The 22,717-nt window shown below is 47.0% G+C and overlaps 1 pseudogene; it reads right to left on the minus strand.

The window, feature by feature from the left end:
* Positions 1–16,193: 16,193 nt before the first annotated feature.
* On the minus strand, positions 16,194–22,663 carry LOC129401841 (protein Wiz-like; annotated as a pseudogene).
* Between the last annotated feature and the right edge of the window lie 54 nt (positions 22,664–22,717).

The raw sequence follows: 22,717 nt of genomic DNA on the forward strand, positions 1-22,717 counted from the left end.
GTTTTTGTGAAATTAGCATAGGCTAGGCTAGTTGACATATAGTGACTAAGATGACGAGGGAATTCTTCAGAGTAGTGGGTTCTATCAATTATGGTCAAAGGACAATGCATGGAATGGATGCATGGAGAGAGAAAACAGAAGAGAATGTCCTGCTACAGTGGCAAGGTGGGGTGGGGGGAGATGGGATTGGGGAGGGTGGGAGGGATGCTGGGTTTACTGGTGGTGGAGAATGGGCACTGGTGAAGGGATGGGTTCCCGAACTTTGTATGAAGGAAGCATGAGCACAAAAGTGTATAAATCTGTAAATGTACCCCCACGGTGATTCATTAATTAAAAATAAATAAATTTAAAATATAAATAAAATCAACTTTATTACCATCAAAAAAAAAAAAGAAAGAAAGAAATAACTGCAGCCCCGTTAGTGGCCTGTGCTCCAAAATAGACCACGCCCACTTTGAGGCCACGCCCCTACAGTGAGGACACGCCCCTAACCAGCATAGTTGGGGGGGGTGGTCAGGAATAGAGGCTGCGGCCCAAAGGTGCCAGGCGGGGTTGGAGGCGTCGGGGCAAGCCCCAAAAACCCAGGGCTGAGAATTCAGAGCCCAGTGGTGGCGTCATGCGTCAGGGACCAGCAGCCACCAGACCTGCAGCCTCTGGGCAGCGCTGCAGACTCACCCCTTCCCGAGGCCGCCTGAAGCCTGCTGGATCCCAGGCTTTGGGGGCAGTAGCCAAGGCTGGACTTGAAGCCCCTTAGGCAGCATCTGAAATCACCCCCTGGCAGAGATGGAAGCTTCTAGGCAGAGACTAAGGGAAGCACTGGACATTTAAAACTTCTCTCACAGCAGAGCAGAACCAAAAAGCCAAATCTTTTTGTTCAGGCACAGATTTCACACTTGTTGCTTTTCTTAAGAAAAGAACCTTTACCACTTGCTCAGAAAAGGCAAAACCTAAAAGAACCATTCTCTCTCCTCCCTTGGAGAGACCCAGATCAACGTTTCCTTTGTAGAGATGTAGGCACCATTCAGGGTTTTCTTTGAAACCCAAAGCCCTAAGTTACTGTCTATGTATTCCCTAGTTAACAGAAAGGTACAAATCTAAGACATTCATGAAAACAGCAAAACCCACATCAACCACTTTTTCTCTTAGAACTGAGACCAAATGACCACGTTTGCAAGGATGCAGGAATAACATCACTCCTTTGGAAAAGAAGTAAAGTAGCCAGTCTTCCTGTCAGGGAGATTAAAAAAAAAAGAAGTAAACATCTTCAAAATCTCATTTCCCATTCCTCCAACTTCTTATTGGTGAGGTCTAGAGCTGCTGCCTTTTCAAACTATTTTCTAGATACATCCCCTCAGGGCAACAGCTTGGTTGTCAATACTGCCTTCCTTGAACAAGGCGCTTTGTCACATCCTGAATCCTGTGCACTTCTTCCCCACCCCAAGGATTTCAAGAAACCACAGCAAGATCAGGAGCTGCTAAGGCACTTGCCTGGGACAGAGCTGACCTGGGATTCATCCCCAGCATCCATAGGGGACCCTGAGCCACCCAGGAGTGATCCCTGAGTGCAGAGCCAAGTCAGCCTTGAGCACCACTGGGTGGATAGCCCCCCAAAAAAACTTTGAAAAACCACAGAACGAAATAGCACAATCGTCATCCTTGTCCCAGAGAATTTCCCCCCGGGATCCTGCAGTGGCCACTGCAGTGGGCTTTTCCCGAGGGCATTCATTCTGAGTGGTGGGGTAAGACAGACCTGATGACTCAATTTTCCATCTGTCTAGAGAGCTCAACCTTGCGGTGTTCTCACGTCCAAGGTTTGATACTGGGCTGTCTGATGTGGGAACGAAAACTGAGATGGGGCTGAGGCTGGGATCACAGCACCCGGCTGAAGAGGAGAAGGAGAATACAGAGGATGGTTGGGGGTTCTGACTCTTTCACAAAGGCGACCATATCTCTGCTCATCTGGGGGTTCTTTGTCTTCCATGCTGGCCAATTTACGTTGGACAGAACTGACAAAGTCCAAGTTTTTTTTCCCCCACTTCTCGGTTGAAAGAGGGCAGGGAAAATGCTACCTTGGAAGTCCTGCCCTTGCTTTTCTCTGTGGTGATGACACAGGTCACTATGTACAAGTCCACTGTCTCTCTGGGCTGCATCCAAAAGTCCCTGAGCAATGGTCAACTCCGGACACCAAGATGTTGTCCCACAACAGTGGATTTGTCCTTCGGCATGTGGTTCCTGAGGACTGCATGAAAGAACTGCAGACAGGATTAAAGACGCTGAAGCAGCGCGAGATCACAGTGCAGTTCCCTGAGACGCTCCAGGTCCTGGAGGGATGGGCGTCGGTCCCTGTGTGATGGAAACCTAATCATGCACAGTTTTGTAAGTGTCTATCTCACTGATTCAATTCGAGGGGAAAAAATCAAAAGAAGAGATCCAAATCACATAAAAAATTTTAAAAAATAAATGAATAATTTAAAACAAATAAACAAACAATTCATGTCCTTTCCTGATTTCAGGTTTCTCTATCCACCTCCTGGTGGCTGTAATGTCACTCGACCTGCTGCCAGGTGCCCCGTCTGGTTTAGTATGTCGTTTGTCTGGTGCCTGCCACCTGCCAGCCTCCTGGTTGGATGTCTACGATGCTGTCAGTTCAGCCTCTCCAGTTCCTGCTCTGGCATGTGCAGCTGCAGTCCTGTCCTCTGTGTCTCCTCGGTGGCCCCACTGCACCAAATCTGTCCCTGCAGTTCCCATTCCCTGTGGCTTTGTACCAGCCACAAGCACTGGGGCAGAACATTTGCTAGTCCTGCAGGAGTGGGAAGGATGGTCGGCTTGGGGGCTGCCTGTCACCAGCTCTCATATCTCACCACCTCCGGCCCCCAAGACCTACTTGTACCTAATTTGTCTTCTGCGGGCCAGGTTGAAAGTGACTTGTTAAAGGAACGAAGTGACCTGGCCCCGCCTCACCTCCCCTTGTCACTCCACTCACACCATCGCAGTCGTAGTCAGGGCAGCCTTGGCCCTCACAAGCCCGTCAGCCTCTGTCAAACCTTGACAGAGCAATGGCAAATGCCTGCAGTGGTGACAGAGGGTAGCTGTATTCCAGCACGAACTGATTCTTGATACCGTGCTCAAGCTGCATGACCACACGGGAAGCTGGGAAGGAAAGACATGAGGTCATTAGGACACAGTGTAGGTGGGCTGGAGGAAAGCCTATATTGAAGGGACAGAAACAAAATCTCAGGCTGGAGCCATACGACAGCAGATAGGGCATTTTGCCTTGTACGCGGCAGACCTGATTTGGAACCCTGGCATGCCATAGGGTCCCCCAAGGCCCACCAGGTTTGATTCCTGAGAAGAAAGAAGGAGTAACCCCTAAGTAGGGCCAAGTTTGGCCCAAAAATCAAATAAGAATAAAAAAAAACCACCAAATTCTCCTCTACACATTTATTCATCAGCAGGTTACTCTGAAACGGGAAACGTGAAAGTGAGAACAGAGAATCTCTAAATCTCTGCATGCCTCAGCACAAACTAGGAGAAACTCAAACTAGGAGAGAGACCTGTGGGGAGAGTGTTTGCCTGGCATGCAGACGAACCTGGTTTGATCCCGGCATCCCATAAGGTCCCATAAGCACCACCAGGAGTGACTCCGTGCAGAGTGCGGAGTCAGGATGAACCCCTGAGCATGTCCAGGTGTGACCCAAAAAGCAAAAAGAGAAGGTCACACTGGTGGTATTGGTGTTGGAACACTGTATACTTGAAACAACTGTATTACAAGCAAACTTGTAAGTCACGGTGTTTTAGTAAAACTATATTTTAAAAATCAAAAGGGAACCAAATAATAAATCATTTTTTTCTACATCTGTAAAGAATTGTACAAGAAGGGTTAAAAAATATTTTTTTTACCAGAATACTCTTTGCTATTAATGCTATTATTATTATTATACATATTAATAGGATGGAAGTTAGCCTGATTTTGGATTTGGTTTGGGGGTCACACCTGGAGGTACTCAGGGGTTAGTCCTGGCTCTGCACTGAGGAATCACTCCCGGCACACTCTGGAACATATGGAATAGCAGGAATTGAACATGAGTCAGCTACATGCAAGGCAAGTGGCTTACCCACTGTACTATCACTCCAGCCCTGAAAGTGACCTATTTTAAAAACATGCATGGTTCGTTTGTGGAATATATATATATATTTATATATATATAATGTATAAAAGTAATATCCAAGAGTTGCATGTCCTTCTCTCCCAGAAGAGAGCCTAACGTGACACTTGCCATAACCATGCTGCCAGACCCCACGCCAAAAAAGGTTTGGGGTGCACTTCAGTATTCAACTTCAGTGCTGGGGGCCGCCAGGGTTGGTGCTGCTGACGCCACACTCAGGGGTGCTGACGCGGAGATAAAGGAATAAAGGGAGCCCGCGTTTGAACTTGGGGTCTTTTGCCAGCCTGGCCCGCGCCCCAACCGGTTGAGCCGTTGCCCAGGCGCGTGGCGATGTTTCAAACCCATTTCAAATTCAAACATAAACCAAGTTATCGGCGTTCATCTTAGGTGTGAAGAATGCATTTGCTACGGTTGAAATAGCATCAATTGAAGCTTCTCCCCTGAGTCAAATGAAGATACAAGACACACCGTTTCCCTTAAATCCCAATTAAAATATAAAAAGTTGACATCAAGGCACTAGAGTGGGGAAGCAGGCTGAGCTCTGGGCTCCAGAATCACGCCCAAGTTAAATCATTAAGATAAAAATAACCCAACTTAAATTCTAAGAAATTGACAACGTTTTAATACGATGTCATTCAATTCCCCTCCCCTAGTAACCAAAAGTCGTCATAAACAAGAAATTGACAAACGTCTCTGATCCGGAAATTTCTCAGGTTCTCTCTTTGTCCAAATGAGGGGTGGGACACCATTGGGTAGAGCATGACAAGAAAGATTACCCTCCCAAAAATTTTAATTAAAATAAATTTTTTTTTTTTGCTTTTTGGGTCACACCTGGCGATGCACAGGGGTTACTCCTGGCTCTGCACTCAGGAATTACCCCTGGCCGTTCTCAGGGGACCATATGGGATGCTGGGATTTGAACCCGGGTCGGCCGCGTGCAAGGCAAACGCCCTACCCGCTGTGCTATCTCTCCAGCCCCTAAAATAAATATTTTTTTAAATGAGGATCCCTAACTTGGGGCATCTAGCGCTGTGAATCACAGTTTTGAGCCGGAGATAATTGCTGGACAGGCGAGAAACGGGCGTTTACCCTGGGTTATTAGTTCCGAGTCTGGCACCTGTTCCCCACAGCAAAAGCATTTCAGACACACACCCCTCCCCGGGAAGTCTGACCCTGACCCAAGGGTGATTCTACCTGGACTTGGGGAGCAGGGCCAGGAGCTGTCAGGAGGAAACTCCCCAAGACTTTCTCAGTGAAGACCGAACCCTATCCCTGATGCCGCCGGTATAGACGCCTCTACCGACCGGGCCCACAATATGCTGGTCACCAGCCACCAAATGCGACTCGCCCCCCAGGACTTCACCCCCACCTGCCAGCGGGACCCTCAGAGTCTCGGCTGAGGCCCCGCCCTCTTCACATTCCCTTCCTCCCTTGCCCCCTCCAGGAGAAAGCAGCCCCCATCCTGCTGACCTGTCATCTGGGGATTCTTGGGATTCCTGGGAGGCTCGGGGAGGCTCGGGATTCACCGTTCAATTGCCTAGACCTCATCCTCGTGATTCAGAGTTAACTACTAACCACTTGGATGGCGAGACAGGCAATGAGCCAAATCCCGCCCCAGGGCCAGAAAATACCCAGGACACGCTTCCTATTGGTCCACGTGGTGCCCCGCTCCTCTCTCATTGGCTGTTGCTAAGGCCCAGAGCCAGGAGTACCGGTTTCTAGGGGCGGGCTCAAAGGCAAGTGTTCTTTACTCAGGAAACCTTTCAGTTCCCGCCACCAACTGTCACTGGGGCTGGCTCCAGCCACCAGCATCTCTTCTCTATCCTTAGAAGCTGACCGTTAGGCTACAGACCCTGTGCTTCGTCAGCGGAGCTAGTCCTCCAATGCCTGTTTGTAAGCCTTTCCGCATGTTTTGCAAAGCCCAGAACAAATATCCAGACCTTGGCTCTAATTCATTAGAGGGCCTCAGTGGAACCTGTATACCAGAGTTTTAGGAAGAAAAATCAACCATAGGACATTTGAAGTTTAACTTTAACTAACAAAGAACTGCTTAAGGGTCCATAAGATCCACCTGCCACATTTGTATTTGGGGCTTTATCACTTCTTCATTGAGAAACTTTCTACAAGACTTGCCGTGCACGTGGCCAGCCCGAGACTTTGACTTTGGCATTGGGCACAGCGAGTGTTGATCTACCCGTTACAGACGTGACTCTCCCAAACCCTGTGATCCTGGCTCAAATAATAAAGAATCTCAGACAACCCTGCCTTTCCTCGTTTCTTTCCTTGGTATTTCTGGGTCTCGGATGCAGGCTGACAAAACAAAAGGTGACTGACAGTTACCGGAATTTTACATTCAAACTAATACACACACCATCTCCATCTTTGTTTTCTTTTATCTTGAAATTTTTTTCTTTTTTTTCTTTTTTATTTTTTTAATGAATCACTGTGAGATACAGTTAGAGACTTACAAACTTTCATGATTACTCTTGATCTTGAATTCTTTTGAGGGGAATAATGTGTGGTTTACCATAAAACAGCTCTGGGCATGTTGTATAGTAATCCCTTAATGTAATACTCAGGAAGATTAAGGTGTTTTAAGGAGTGACTGAGAAGTTATATATTTCTCATTTTCTACATTATGGCTTGCGATACAGATGCTGAAAGGTCATCATTTATATCCCTTTACCTGCTTTCAACACTCAGCTCTTGTCCAGAGTGATCATTTCCAACTAGTGTTGTCATAGTGGATCCTCCTCTATCTTAACTACCATCCATTCCCCACACCATTGACCAACCATTGATCAGTCCTCCTGGCTTGAAACTTGTCCATTTAGATTCAATTCAATTAGAGCAAGACCACTTTACCCAGGAGGCATCTGGTCCTATTTTCCCAATTGCAGTCCTCAGGGCAGTTTAGTTTTTTGGATTTTCTTTTTCTGCCTGACCCCAGAGGGTCCTTCTAGATCTCGGAGACAGAAGCACTGTTTTCTTCTGGTTAGAGGCTATCAGTATGTGTTGGCCCCATGAAAAAATATAATGCCGGTAGATGTTACTGACAAAGGAATAAGAAAGATTGAAGACAATGTACACAGAAGTTTCAGGTCAGTGATGTTCCTCTATGAATAAAATGATTGATAAATAATATGAAATTCTCCAAACATCTAGAAAGTATAGCATCGAAAGTGAACCCTATGGCCAGAGTGATATGGATAGTGTGCTTGTCTTGTATGTGGCCAACCTGAGTTAGATCCCCAGTATCCCATATGGTCCACTTGTGCACTGCCAGGAGTAATTCCTAAGGGTAGAGCTAGGAATAACCCCTGAGCATCAGCAGATCACCAGGTGTGACCTCGAAAAGTCAGTAGTAATAATAATAATTAATAATAATAATAATGTCCATCACAACAACTTCAGAAATGTCTTAATGATTGTTAAATGAAAGTAGTCAGAAGAAGGATAAAGACAGGATGATACCAATTTTATGTCGCATTTAGAATAACTGAATGAGGAAATGCAATGTTTTAAAAAGGAGGATGCTCTTATCAACCTTAGCCTCAGTGTAGATGGGGGAGAAGGAAAGAAAGAGTGGAGGGAAGGAGAGAAAAGACAGATGAGAAGGAATGGGGGCCATGTCCGGGATTCAGTTACAAAGTTGTCACTAAGGAAAGATAGAGCTAAATATCCAAACGACAGTGTTAATAACACTGAAATCAAGAGACTCAAACTTTCACAACCAAACTTAAAAAGCTGCTTGTCCACAGGGCAGGGCTGGAGGTGGGTTGGGCATACGGGCAGGAGCCTGAGAACGTTGGTGGGGGGACCTTGGCACTAGTGCTGGCCAAAGCTCAACTATGAATAACTTTGGAAATCACGGTGCTTTAATTTTTTTAATGTGTAATTGGAAAATAAATTTTAAAAAGAAAAGAAGAAGAAATGCCTTTGATGATTATATTTTATGGAGAAGAAAGTCAACGAGAAAGGAGTACATCATACTTAAACGCTTCTGCACTGCCAAGAAACAACGGCCCAAATTAAAACCCTCCCTCACTGAACGGGAGAAAATATCTGCACAGCACTCATGTGACAAAAACACAGATATGCAAGATGTGCGGGCATTTGCAAAACTTAGCAATAAATAATACACTCAGCACTTACTCCTAGCTCTGTACTCAGGGATTACTCCTGGCTTCGGGGACCATAAGTGGTGACAGGGATCAAACCCAGGCCAGCCTCCACAATGTGCAATGCAAGCTCCCTTCCCACTGTCTAAGTAATCCAGCCCCTGTCCACACAGCTTTAATGGATGGTTTCAGGACCTCTGAGCCTGCCTGGAGTGATCTCTGAGCAGAGCCAAGTGTACCCCTCTTCCCCCAAAAGAAAAGAAAAACAACAGCAAAAACATATCTTCCCCCTTTTTACCATTCCTTTTTTGGGTCTCCTGTTTCTTTTGATCTAGTGGCATAGATCTCTCAGACTACCTACCTTCAGATGGATCCAGTCAGCCTTACTTAGCCTAGGGCAGGCAAACCTCACTCAACTTTGACCCCTCAGCCTGCCAGGAGAAATCTCTGAGCAGAGCAAAGTGTGGCCCACTTCCTCAAAAAAGAAACACAAATGGCCAAAAGGCACATGAAAAAATGTTCCACATCGCTAGTCGCCAGGGAGATGCAAATCAAAACAACAATGAGATATCATCTCACACCACAGAGACTGGCACACATTCAAAAGAACAAAAGCAACCCGTGTTGGCGTGGATGTGGGGACAAAGGAACGCTCCTTCACTCTTGGTGCGAATGCCGACTGGTCCAGCCTTTCTGGAATACTATATGGAAAGTCCTTCAAAAACTAGAAATTGAGCTTCCATATGACCCCGCAATACCACTTCTGGGAATATATCCCGAGGATACAAAAAAAGCACAGTAGAAATGACATCTGTACCTATATATTCATTGCAGCACTGTTCACAATAGCCAAAATCTGGAAACAACCCAAGTGCCCTAAAACAGATAACTGGTTAAAGAAACTTTGGTACATCTACACAATGGAATACTATGTAGGTATTATGTAGGTGTTAGGAGAGTACTATGTAGGTGTTAGGAGAGATGAAGTCATGAAATTTGCTTATAAATGCATAGGCATGGAGACTACCATGCTAAGTGAAATGAATCAGAAAGAGAAGGACAGACATAGGAAGACTGCACTCATTTGTGGAGTATAGAATAACATCACATGAGGCTGACACCCAGGACAGTAGACACAAGGGCCAGGAGGATTTCCCCATAGCTGGAAGCCTGCTTCATTAGTGGAGGGGAGAAGGCAGATGGAATAGAGAAGGGATCACTAAGAAAATGATGGCTGGAGGAACCAGTTGGGATGGGAGATGAATGCTGAATGTAGATAATGAACCAAACATGATGACCTCTCAGTGTCTGTGTTGCAAGCCATAATGCCCAAAAGTAGAGCGAGAGTATGGGGAATATTGTCTGCCATTGAGGCAGGGGGAGGGTGGGAAAGGAGGGTATACCAGGGATATAGGTGGTGGGGAATGTGCACTGGTGGAGGGATGGGTGTGTGATCATTGTGAGATTGTAACCCAAACATGAAAGCTTGTAACTATCTCACGGTGACTCAATAAAAATTTTTTTTAAAAGTGTGGCCCACATGCGGGGGAAGGGTGATGCGGGCTGAATGTGAACTAGAGACTGAACACAGTGGCCACTCAACACCTTTATTGCAAACCACAACACCTAATTAGAGAGAGAGAACAGAAGGGAATACCCTGCCACAGTGGCAGGGTGCGGTGGGAGGAGATGGGATTGGGGAGGGTGGGAGGGATGCTGGGTTTACTGGTTGTGGAGAATGGGCACTGGTGAAGGGATGGGTTCTCGAACTTTGTATGAGGGAAACATGAGCACAAAAATGTATAAATCTGTAACTGTACCCTCACGGTGATTCACTAAGTAAAAATTAATAAATTTTAAAAAATTAAAAAATAAATACATGAATAAATAAAAAATAAAAACTCCCTTTACCACAAAAAAAAGTGTGGCCCAGGAAACAAAATGAAGGAGAACAAAAGAAAACAAAAAAATTTTTAAAAAAACATAACATCTACACAATGGTTCCTATGCTGCTCTTAGGAACTTGAAGTCACGAAATTTGCTTCTAAGTGAATAGTCATGGAGAGTATCATGCTAAGTGAAATGAGTCAGAAATAGAGGAACAGACACAGAATGACTGCACTCAATTGTGGAATATAACATAACATAATATGAGACTGACACCCAAGGACAGAAAAGACAAGGGCCAGGAAGATTGCTCCACAGTTGTAAACCTGCATCATGAGCTAGGGTAGAAGGCAGCTGGAATGAACAAGGGATCACTAAGTTAATGAGAGTTGGAAGGGTTGTTTGGGGTGGGAGATGTATGCTGAAAGTAGATAAAGGACCAAATGTGATAGCATCTCAGTCTCTATATTGCAAACCAGAATACCCAAAAGTAGAGAGTGAGAGAGTATGAGGGAAATTGTCTGCCATAGAGCAGAGGTAGGGGTGGGGTGGGGTGAGGGTGGGTACTAGGGACATTGGTATTAGAAAATGTGCACTGGTGGAGGGATGGGTGTTTGATCTTTGTATGACTGAACTCAAACATGAAAACTTTGTAACTGGAGCTCATGGTGATTTCAATTAAGAATAATAATAACAAATGAATAAATAAAAACCAACATAGCTTCCCATTTTCACCTCCCCTCTTTCCTTGCTTAAAGACTGATGAGAGTCGGTCCCTTCCTACAAGCTTGTGTGACGTCACTGAGGAGCAGCTCATGAAAGGTTCTGCTCTACTCAGTGTAGCCTCTCGCCACCACTCAAGAACTGCAGGAGTGTAAGTACACGGTTGGGGTGCTGGGATTTTTTTTCTTGAATCTAATTTTCATTGAGCAAGTTCAGTCCATTTTATTTTAGTTTTGTTTTTAGTTGGGGAGTCACACCTAGTGATGTTCAGGACTCACTTCTAGCTCTGCACTCAGGAATTCCTCCTGGCATTTCTTAGGATGTCGAGGATCAAACCCAGGTCGGTCACATGCCAGAGAAGCGCCTTACTCACTGCACTATCTCTACAGCTCATGAAAGGCTGGTTTTTATCTGGAATGAACTGGAATGAAGAAGCCATTCAGAGGGACACACCAACCAACATCCCTCCTCTGCTGGAAGGTCGCTCTCTGAACATGCTTACTTCATGCCCATAGTACTATTACTCTCATAGGGTCCCCCAAATCTCACCTTTGAAACATGACACTTCCGATTTCCTATTTAAAATAAACATTCTCCGGGGCTGGAGTGATAGCACAGCGGGTAGGGCGTTTACCTTGCATGCGGCTGGCCCGGGTTCGAATCCCAGCATCCCATATGGTCCCCTGAGCACCGCCAGTAGTTAATTCCTGAGTGAAGAGCCAGGAGTAACTTCTGTGCATTGCTGGGTGTGACCCAAAAAGCAAATAAATAAATAAATAAATAAATAAATAAAATAAACATTCTCTTACTAGATCACAAACCTTTTGACAGTGCACTTAATTTCTAAAAACCTACATAACATAGCCTTTTCACTTAAAATGTGAACTTAAAGGTTTTAATAATCTCCCTTGCACACGTATGCATGGCCAAATTTTTTTGGAGGGACCACACTCAATAGTGATCATTACTACTGGCTCTGAACTCAGGAATTAGTCCTGGCGATGCTTGTGGGACCATATGACATGCCAGAAATAGAATCTGGGTCCAGGGCATGCAAAGCAAGTGCCCTATCTATCCACTGTACTGTATCTCTCCAGACCCTACATGGTAAATTAATAACACTGACAGATCATCAATAATATTTAGCCTATGAATTTTCAATAACTTCTGACAGTTACACATTAAAAAACGTTCACAAATCTTGTCAAATGATTAAGTATTTCCAGATCAAAATGTGTAAAGAGGGCAGGAGCGATAGTACATCTGGGAGGGCATTTACCTTGCATGTGGCCAATCTGGGTTCAAACACCAGCATCCTCTATGGTCCCCCAAGCATGCCAGGAGTGAACTATGAGTGCAGAGCCAGGGGTAAGCCCTGAGCACAACCAGGTGTGACCCAAAAATAAAACAAGACAAAACAAACAAACAAACAAAACCCCGTTTAAAGAATGGATCACAGGAAAGAGTCTGCTATTCCCCTAAGAAGTCGCAGTATTAGACATGAAATTTGCCTCAAAATACTATACAAATAAGGCTGATAGAAAATTTTGTAAGAGAAGTATGAAACCAGCAATTATCTCAAGCTTTATTCTACATGCATTTCAATGCTTCGTTCACTATAAAATTGAATCATTTGTCCATTGCACCAAGTTCCCAAAAATAGAAGGCAGAGATTCGAGTGTTTTCATTTTCAGAGGATGTTTGTTTGGATCCTTAGTGTGGTCTGACAATGGGAGAATGAGCGACAGTAGAGCAGGTAGAGTGTTCAAACCTTGCACGAGGCTAAAGCAGGTTCGATCCAAGGCATCCCATTTGGTCCCCTGAGCTCTGCCATTCCTGAGTACAGAGCCAGAAGAAACCCCTGAGCATCATCAGGTGTGACCCCAAACTAGCCAAAAATCACTGTATCGCTGTCATCCTGTTGTTCATCAATGTGCTCGAGTGAGCACCAGTAATGTCTCCCTCCATTGTGAGACTTGTTAACTGTTTTTGGCATATCAAATACGCCATGGGGAGCTTGCCAGGCTCTGGTGTGTGCGCGAGATACTCTCTGTAGCTTGCAGGGCTCTCTGACAGTGGCTGAGGAATTGAACCCAGGTTGGCAGTGTGCAAGGCAAACACCATGTGCAGGTTGATAGTTTTTATACTTAAGATTTATCATTTATGTGTGCTGAAAGTAGACTATACACCAAACGTGATGGCCACTTGCTACCTTATTGCAAATCATAGCACTCATAAGGAGAGAGAGAGAGAAAGGGAATGTGTCTGCCACAGAGGCAGGGGTCAGGGGGATAGGGTGGGGATAGCCAGAGGGGTACTGAGAACATTGGTGCTGGAGAATGGGCACTGGTGGAGGGATGGGTACTCGATCATTGTATGACTGAAACTCAAACATGAAAGCTTTGTAAGTGTGTAACTATATGTCAAGGTGATTCATTAAATTATTTTTAATTTTAAAAAGGAATTATCATTTACAATTCTTCTTTTCCTAAGTCAGTTCAGACTTGGTTGTTCCACAATAAATCCCAAATTGAGAGAAGCCTTAGAGAAAAGCAATTACTCTCTAAAAGTTGTCAGAGCTACTTGATCAGTTATGAGAACTTTTGATTTCTCTGCGAGTAGCCAATTATGCCCAAGTTTCTTTTCTGCTCTGCTCCTGCAGGACTCCGAAGACTCGGGCTGACGTAATGGGAAAGTTTCTGAAGTGAACACCTGAGGGGGACTTGCATTAAAAACTTTTCTAAATTGATCCTTTTGCAACTCAGACAGTAATTTGTGGGTCCATGGGCAAATCAGAAAGTTTGCTGAGCTCCAAGTGACAGGGTGTCTGGGGACCAAGTCACTGTTGTTTTTATAGCACTGGATTAACACACAGACATTCACCCGCAGCCTGGCAGAGGGTCCCGTCAACTTCGCCAGCCTCAGACTCAGTAAGTACCTCCTGTCTCTGTGCCTGCTCAAAGGAAGAAACAGGGATTTTTCTTTAGAAAATTTCCTTTCCCTGGGGCTGGAGAGATAGTGCAGGGGGTAGGGCATTTGCCTTGGACACAGCTGACCCGGGCTCCAAAATCCCCGACATTTCATAGTGTCCCTCGAGCACTGCCAGGAGTATTTCCTTAATGCAGAGCCAGGAGTAACCCGAGTATCACTAGGGGTGACCCAAGAAAAAAAAAGAGAAGAAGAATTTATTTTTCCTGATCCTGTTTTTCTGGGACACTGGGGTGCATTTAGCATTAGCTTTCTAATGCTAAACTCACCCAAGTTCCTATACTCACATTCCTTTATACTCATTATATTCTGGAGGTTTTTTCTTCTTTGTTTTGTTTTTTGCTTTTGAGTCACACCAAGTGATGCTGAAGGGTTACCCAGCCTCTGCACGCAGGAATTACTCCTGGTGGTGCTCAGGGGACCCTAAGGGATGGTAACTGGTCAGCTGTGTGCAAGGCAAGCAGGAATTACTGTGGTCGTGCTCAGGGGATACTGGGGATGGAATCCTGGTGGACTGAGTGAAAGGCAACCGCCCTACCCACTGCACTGTCACTCTAGCCCCATCAATTTATGATTTTCTTCTCTGCAGTTTCAACCATATATTTTGTTATGCTTTGTATTCTTCTGTTCTTTCCCTATTATTTAATTTTGGTTGTTTGGGGGTCACACCAGCAGTGCTCAGTACTTACTCCTGATTCTGTCCTCAGGGTTCAATCCTGGTGGGTTCCAAGGACCGTATACAATGCCGGGGATTAATCCCAAACAAACCAGGAGCAAGGCAAGCACCCTATGCACTGGACTATCACTCTGGCCCCTTTGATTGATCTTAATCTGCATTTTCAGTTAAAAATATTTTTTAAAACCTTATGGTGGCCAAAACTAGTTCTTAGAGTAACACACAGACCAATTCACTAAGAATATTGACATCCGCACTCATCACTTTTACAGCAACTCTGTTCTCCTTTCCACTCTGATTAACCTTAGTTTTCTGAGTTCAGTTTCCTTTCATTTATTCCCCCCACCTCTTTATGCATTTCTCATTAATTGTTAACTTTTCTCCCAAATGCCTTTTTATATATTTTTTCTTATTTCTTATAATCTAATAACCAAAATTTTAGAACAGTTGGGACTGGGACTGAAGCCACAGTGCAGCGGGGAGGGCTCTTGCCATGCTTCCAGCTGACCCAGGTTAAATCCCCGAATCCCACAGGGTCACTGAGCCACCAGGATTGATCCCTAAGTGCAGAGCCAGGAGTAAGCCCTGAGCACTGCCAAGTGTGGCAAAAAAAAAAAAAAAAAGCAAACCAACAAAGAGTATTAGGACTACCTTATCTAATTCAGCTTAATTAATTAATTTTAAGGTTGTTTGAGGTTTATTTTAATAAATTTTAGAGGTTTTAATTGGTGAGAATTGTCTACTACAATACCAGATGTTCTGATTCATCAATGATTTATGTACTCAAAGTTTTTTTTTTCTGCCTTACCAAAACGTCTTTCTATGAGTTTAAAAAATTTTGAGGAAGAATTTCTTTCATCAAGTGAAATTACTTTTTTCAATTAGAATATTTTATCGGAGAAATAATGTTGAAAATCCTTTAACTTTGCAACTATTTTGTGAATTGTGTTACCACAATATTTTTGGAGGTTAAAATATTAACCAGTGTAGATCATTCATTAATAGTGAATCAAGAAATCTAACAATTGTTAATTTTCATTATTTATCTTCTTTATTTCTTTATCATATGATGATATATAATGGAATAAGGTGAACTTACGATAGTTGATATGTTCATACTTTTTTTTTCTCTACACAAAACGCGTTTTAAAAAAAGTGATGAGCTATACATAGAAAGAAAGCAACAGAGAAAAGTGGGGAGGGCGGGCGTGGGGGAGCCCACCGCAACCCCTCCCGCCCAAGCCCCAAGGCTGGGGCACTTGACCTGGCAGGGGGCAGCTGTCAGCTCTGAGCTCTTCCTGCTGGGGAAACCCCTGGGGGGCAAGGCAAGCAAGGGTTTCCGTGGCCTCCTGGCTCAGTAGGGGCTCCCGGCCTCCCCTGAGCAAGCAGCTTGGCGGGATTTGGTCGCTCAACTCGGGAACTGGGGGGCTCGGCAGATCCCAGGTCTCACGAGGTGCGTGCGTGCACGTGTCCGAAGTGAATAGGTCCACGGGGACAGGAGTGAGCCAGGACAGGGGGTCTTTGGGGGCTCTGGGAATGGCCATCGAAGGCAAGCGCAGACCCCTGGCTGCCCCCCACGAGCAAGGAACCCCCCCAGGCCCCGAGTGCTCTGCTGGGGGAGGGTGTCCCGGCTGCAGTGTGCCCGGCCCCCTGGGGACGGTTGGAGGCTCTGGCTTGCTCCTTTGGAAACGGAAAGGAAAGAGGGAGGAGAGGGTGCAGGAGGGTGTGGACTGCGCGCGTCAGGGCGCCTCGGCCACGGCCGTCTGTGCCTGCGGGGCGGGGGGCTCTTCGGGAGGGGCGTCCACTCTGGAGAAGCTCCTGTCCAGGATGCGCCGCCGCAAGTGCCGCGCCCCCTCCTCCTGGGTGGACAGCGGCCCCCGGAACTGCGCCTCGCAGAACCCGCCCCTGAGGGGACAGACGTTGCCTGCAGACTTGACGAGTGACGTCTGAGGGGTCGTGGCCCCGGGGAGGGGCCGGCCGGACCCGGGGAGGGGGCTGCCGACCTCCTCTCGCTTCTGTCGCAGACCGCAGGCGTCCTCCCTGCCCGGGCCCCAGAGGCGCTGGCCGGGCGCGCTTGCCGGCGCTCACACTCGTTGCTGCTCGGCCGCTGGTGCTCCTCGGCCTTCCCCGTGCCTGGAGGGCCGAGGCCAGAGGCCGCTCGCTGCCACCAGCCGCGCGCCCAGCTCCAGCCCCGGCTCCCACAGGCGCTGCGCCCCCCACAGCCAGGCCACCGGGGCCACCCCAGCGGCGGCCGCTCGTCACCCTCACGCCTGTGGCCGGCACCGCGGAGCTTCCTGGTGCAGGGACGGCCGCCCCGGATGGAGCTGCGATGGGCGCCCACCTTTGGGGGCCGCCGCTTGGTCCCCTCGCTCAGCGTCTCCATGGGGGCCTCATTCCCGCACCGCTCGGTCACCCCAAACTGCCTCAGTGGCGCCCGCCCGCGCGGGGCCGCCAGCGCCTTGCGGGTCTCAGAGTCGAGGCCGCGCAGCTCGCAGCAGGCGCCGGTGGGCGAGGGGCGGCCTTGGCCGTGAAGGGCAGCTCGGTCTGGTACGGGTCTTGGCCGTCACCTCAGGGGGCGGGCGGGGGTCCTCCTGCAGGGGCCGCCTGGGGGCCACGGAGCCTCGGGAGCCGCCGGCTGCCGCCTTGGCACGGCTGAGGGGCGCCAGGATGAGCCCGCGGGGGGTGCGGCCCCGCCCAGCGCCCGGGGTGCCCGGCCGGCCCGCCGTGGGCACCAGCGGCAGGGCACCCTGCACGGCCCGGCCACCCGGGGAGGCCCGTCCTGCACCAGCGCAGGGGCAGGTCCCCGGCCCGCGGCTCCTTCTAGACGAGGCGCGGCTGGGGCTTCTGTCTGAGGGTTTCCCGCGGGCTCAGGCCCCGTCTTAGGCTTGGCCTTGGGCCCTTCCCGTGGCGGTGGCGGCGGGGGCGACGGCAGCGGCGCGGACAGAGCGGCGGGACCCGGACTCGGGGGCCCGGGCGGGGGCGCCCCCGCCGGCGTGCGATCCCGGGCGCCCCCCGCGGGCGGCCCCGCCATGACCTTGCCTTCAGCTTTTGTGACTAGGCCCTGGGCGGTGGAGAGATCTGTTCATACTTATGAACTAAAATGATCAGTTTGGCACCTTATAGATTTGTTATAATAACCTTGAATCAATTAGTTCTCCCTTAGGGGCTGGAGCGATAGCACAGAGCGTAGGGTGTTTGCCTTGCACGCGCCCGATCCCGGTTCGATTCCCTGCATCCCTTAGGGTCCCTTGAGTACTGCCAGGAGTCATTGCTGAGTGCAGAGCCAGGAGTAACCCCTGTGCCTTGCCAGGTGTGACCCAAAAAGAAAAACAAAAGTCGTTCTCAATTTATCATTTGCATACTACAAGATTTTTTGGTTTCTGTTTGGAGCCACACCCGGTGGTGCTCAGTGCTTACTCCTGACTTTGAACTCAAGAATTACTCCAGGTGGGGGGCTGGAGTGATAGCACAGCGGGTAGGGCGTTTGCCTTGCACGCGGCCGACCCGGGTTCAAATCCCAGCATCCCATATGGTCCCCTGAGAACTGCCAGGGGTGATTCCTGAGTGCATGAGCCAGGAGTGACCCCTGTGCATTGCTGGGTGTGACCCAAAAAGCAAAAAAAAAAAAAAAAAAAAGAATTACTCCAGGTGGGATTCGGGGACCGTAAGGGATGCCAAGGATCAAACCCTATCAGCTGCGTGCCAGACAAACGACCTCCCGGGACGCTGTGTTATCACTCTAGTCCCATGTGTGATGATTGTTTGGTTGGTTGGATTTGCTTTTTGGGTCACATCTGGCAATGTTCAGCGGATACTCTTGGCTCTGCACTCATGAATTACTCTTGGGGGTGCTGAGAGACCATATGAAATGCCGGGATCCAACTGGTCAGACACATGCAAGGTTTACCCTCCGGGCTGTACTCTCACTCCAGCCCCATGAATGAGATTTTTCAAGGAGAGAGCTGCCTGTCTCACTTGTCCTTTGGTAATCTGACTTATTTTGCCAAATGTTCAGTCTGCACTGCACTGTTGCACTGTCATCATGTTGTTCATGATTTGCTCGATTGGGCGCCAGTAACGCCTCCATTCATCTCTATCTCGTGCTAGTGTAGCCCAGTGGCGTCTGCTGGCTCCAGGAACACGAAGTGTGGCCCGTTATTGTTCCTGTTTTTGGCATATCGAACACGCCAAGGGTATTATAGGCGCTGCCATAATGTTAAGTCAATTTTGTTAAGATGTTTCCTAAAGTGATGATATTCTACCATGTTTGTGAATTCCCTAATGGGCTTATGCTGTTTGCCTTGTGTTCCTTATTGCTTTTAGGCCACACCGGCTGTGCTCAAGGCTTACTCCTCGCTCTATGTCGGGAATCACTCCAGCTGGGGCTCAGAGGATATGTGGTACCAAGGGATCGAACCCAAGACAACCGTGTTCAAGGCAAGTGTCCTCCCCGCTGTGCTATTGCTCCAGGCCATATTTTTTTGCTATTTTGGTCACACCAGATGATGCACAGGGGTCACTCCTGGCTCTGCACTCAGGAACCACCCCTGATGGTGCTCAGGGGACCATATGGGATGCTGGGAATCGAACCCGGGTTGGCCGCGTGCAAGGCAAATGCCCTACTGACTGTGCTATTGCTCCAGCCCCATGAAACCAATTCTTCTTAAAATAATCCTTTTGCTTGTTTCCCTCATGGCTGTCCCTACATGGGAAATATTGTGAAACTTTTGCTGAGTATCACCAGGGGTGGAAAATAAAGAAAACAAAGTTGTCATTCGCATCAGAATAAAATAAACTCATTTCTTTCTTTTTTCTTTATTTTCCACCCCTGGTGATACTCAGGGATTACTCCTGGCCCTGCAGTCAGGAATTACTCCTGGTACTGCACAGGGAACCATATGGAATGCCAGCGATTGAACCCCAGCTGGCCATGTGCAAAGCAAATGTCTAGCGGCTGTACTAAGGCTTCAACCCTAATCATGAATTTCTATAAAATAAGCAGAATAAGAATGTGTGATGATGGCCTGAACCTGAGTGAGAAGTGAGAATCAATAAATGTGAGAGGGTGAGGGGATGGGGACTGAAAATGGCTTTCCTCAGCATCGCACCACCAAAATGGAGCAGGGGTTGGGTTAGGCACTGCCACCGCGATTAGCATCTGTGGAGGGAAGACAGTGATTTGGGCTCAATTAACTTTTCTGCAGGGAAAGCAACAGAGGTTGTAGGTGGATGACGAGTGTTTCAAAATGAGTGACTGAGAATCAACTGGAAGTAGGCTCGTGATCAAAGGAAGCATTCAAATCATTGGGTACGGTATTTAAGGGGCAGGAAGGAGAGAGACCCACAACACACAACAAATTTCTTTGTGTGTGTGTTAATTGAATCACTGTGAGATATAGTAACAAGCTTTCTTGAGGGAGTTACAGTCATACAATGTTCCAACACCCATTCCTCAACCAGTGTACATTTCCCAACACCAATGTTCCTAGTATCCCTCCTGCTAAGGGTCCCCTTGCACCTGCCTCTATGGCAGGCACTTTTCTTCTTTCTCTATCTGTCTCTGTCTCTGTATCTCTATGTCTCTGCCTATCTCTGTTTATCTGTCAGTCGTTGTCTGTCTCTGTCTCTCTCTGTATCTCTCTATCTTTTTCTCTCTTTATGAGCATTGTAGCTTGCAACACAGATCCTGAGAGTCCGTCATGTTTGGCCCTTTACCCACTCCCAGCACACATCTCCCATCCAGAGCAATCTGTTCCAACCAGCATTGTCAATAGTGGCTCCTCCTCTAAACCAACTGCCTCTCCTCCGGCCCTGAGACAGGCTTCCAATCACGAACCAATCCTCCTGGACTTTGTTTCTACTGTTTATGGTTGTTAAACTTATACTGTATGGGTTTTTTTTTAATCCCACAAATGAGTGCGTTCTATGTCTATCCGTCTCCTGCTGACTTATTTCACTCTGCATGATATTGTCCATGTCCATGCATTTATAAGCAAATTGCACAGTATCATTTTTTCTAACAGCTGTATGGTGTGTAAACCACTTCATGCTCTTCACCCTGCCCCACCATGAAGTCCAGCCCCTGCACAAGAGAAAATTGGATCCTCGGAGTTTTGCCCCAAATTGCCTCCCTTGGGTTTGTTTTGAGGGGCCACACCCGACAATGCTCAGGGCTTACTCCTGGCTCTGCACTCAAAAATCACTCCTGGCAGTGCTGGGGGCACCCCTTGGGGTGCGGGACATTGAGAACCCGGGTTGGCTGCATGGAAGGCAAATGCTCTACCCCAAGAAAGGGTTCTTGAGAAGCTCTAACTCATGGTAGAGAAGTAAATGAAGGTAATGTCCAGGAAAGATATTGAGACCTTCACTGAACCAAATTACCTATGAATTCCCGGACACTGCAAGAGACCTGGATAAGGAATAGCGAGAGGTGGGAAATTCACCCCCTAACAGGAACCCCCAGGTAGGGATCGTCCCTGAGGAAAACAAGTTTAATCCAGAGGGAAGCAGACAGGCATGTCCAGGCCAGAATAGAATAGCAAATTGTCACGTAATCTATCCTTTAAGGGTGCCGCTGATTATTCATTTGAAATATCCGGGTCTCTGTCTTCATGCACCCCTTAATTGTGCTGTGTCTACTCACAGTGCTGAACGTGTTTGTCAACTTCAACAGCGGCTCACATGACGGGAACCAGGATGCAGGAGCGATATAGATGAATAAATGGCTGCTCTGTGTGCTATCTGTTTGGGTGATCCTAAAGATTGGACACTCCTGATGTGTATTCCATTCTGTGTGACCAAGCTCGCTGGTCAGAGTTCTCAAATAAAACCATTTTGGAGCACTGGAGGTAATGATACAAAAGATTCAGAAGAGAAGTCTATAGAATCTGATTGTCCTGTGATTCTCTGAGACAGAATCAGGGGAGAGGCCAGAATGATTTCATGTAAAATGGAGATCCAATGGTATCATTTAAAAGACTACAATGAGTCCAAAGCAAACTTTCATTGACTATGGCATTTGACTGGCATGTGGCCGACTAGGGTTCAATCCCTGGCACCCCATAGGGTTCCCTGAACACAAAGAGAGGTAACTCCTGATTGTAGAGCCAGAAATAATCCCTGAGCATTCCTGGGTGTGACCCAAAAAGCCAAAGGAAAAAAAGTAACAAGACCTGATTATCAGATTCTGGGAAATATTATGGAAACACATGAAAGCTATCAAGTTAAATAGAACCAATCTAAGCTACCTATATGACTTAAATATAACCTCTAGGATATAAAATATATAATTGATTAAAAAATTACTCAACAAGATTCTAACTTTACTTCTCTGGAAATAGCCAACTGGCTTTACAAATATAAAAACAACAGGAGTCAGAGATAGTACAGTGTGTAGGGTGCCTGCCTTGCACATGGCAGACCCAGGTTCGATCCCCTACATCTCATAGGGTCCTCCACGCATACCAGGAGTGATCCCTGAGTGCAGAGCCAGGAGGAATCAATCTGTAATTCTGGTTGTGACTAAAACACAAAACAAATAGAAGCAATAGTTCCTCCTAAATGATGTTGATAACTCTTTAAAAATTCTTGTCGCATTAGTTTTTCATTTTCTGAAAAATGACAGCACTTTTACACATTCTACTGACACAATGGGTAAGTCACATTCACACCAGCATGGAGTGACACTTCTCTCAAGTTCACCAACCAGTCTGTTATTTATACTTTGTCTAGGTCCTTATTCAACGAACAAGAAAGCGATGGACACAGTAACTCTTCAAGATACTGTTTGGGGAGTATTATTTTGTTTCCAATTCATGATTGGTTTTATTGGAAATTCATTGTTGCTTATGCTATATGTTGAAACCTTTCTGCAAAGAAATAAACCAATAGATTGGATATTTACTCACTTAACTTTTGCCAATATGATGACAATTTTATTTGCCGGGTTTCCTGAATTAATCTCTTTCTTTGGAATAAGAAACTTTCTCAACGACGCTGGTTGTCAGGCAATTTTATTCTTTTACCGAGTGGGCCGGGGTCTTTCCCTCTGCACCACATCTTTCCTCAGTGTGTTCCAAGCCATCGTGATCACCAACAACCATGCTCAGTGGGCATGGTTCAAATCAAACATCTACACATGCATTTCTTCTGCCTTC

The sequence above is a fragment of the Sorex araneus genome, chromosome 2, assembly GCF_027595985.1.
Source record: "Sorex araneus isolate mSorAra2 chromosome 2, mSorAra2.pri, whole genome shotgun sequence".
NCBI lineage: Eukaryota > Metazoa > Chordata > Mammalia > Eulipotyphla > Soricidae > Sorex > Sorex araneus.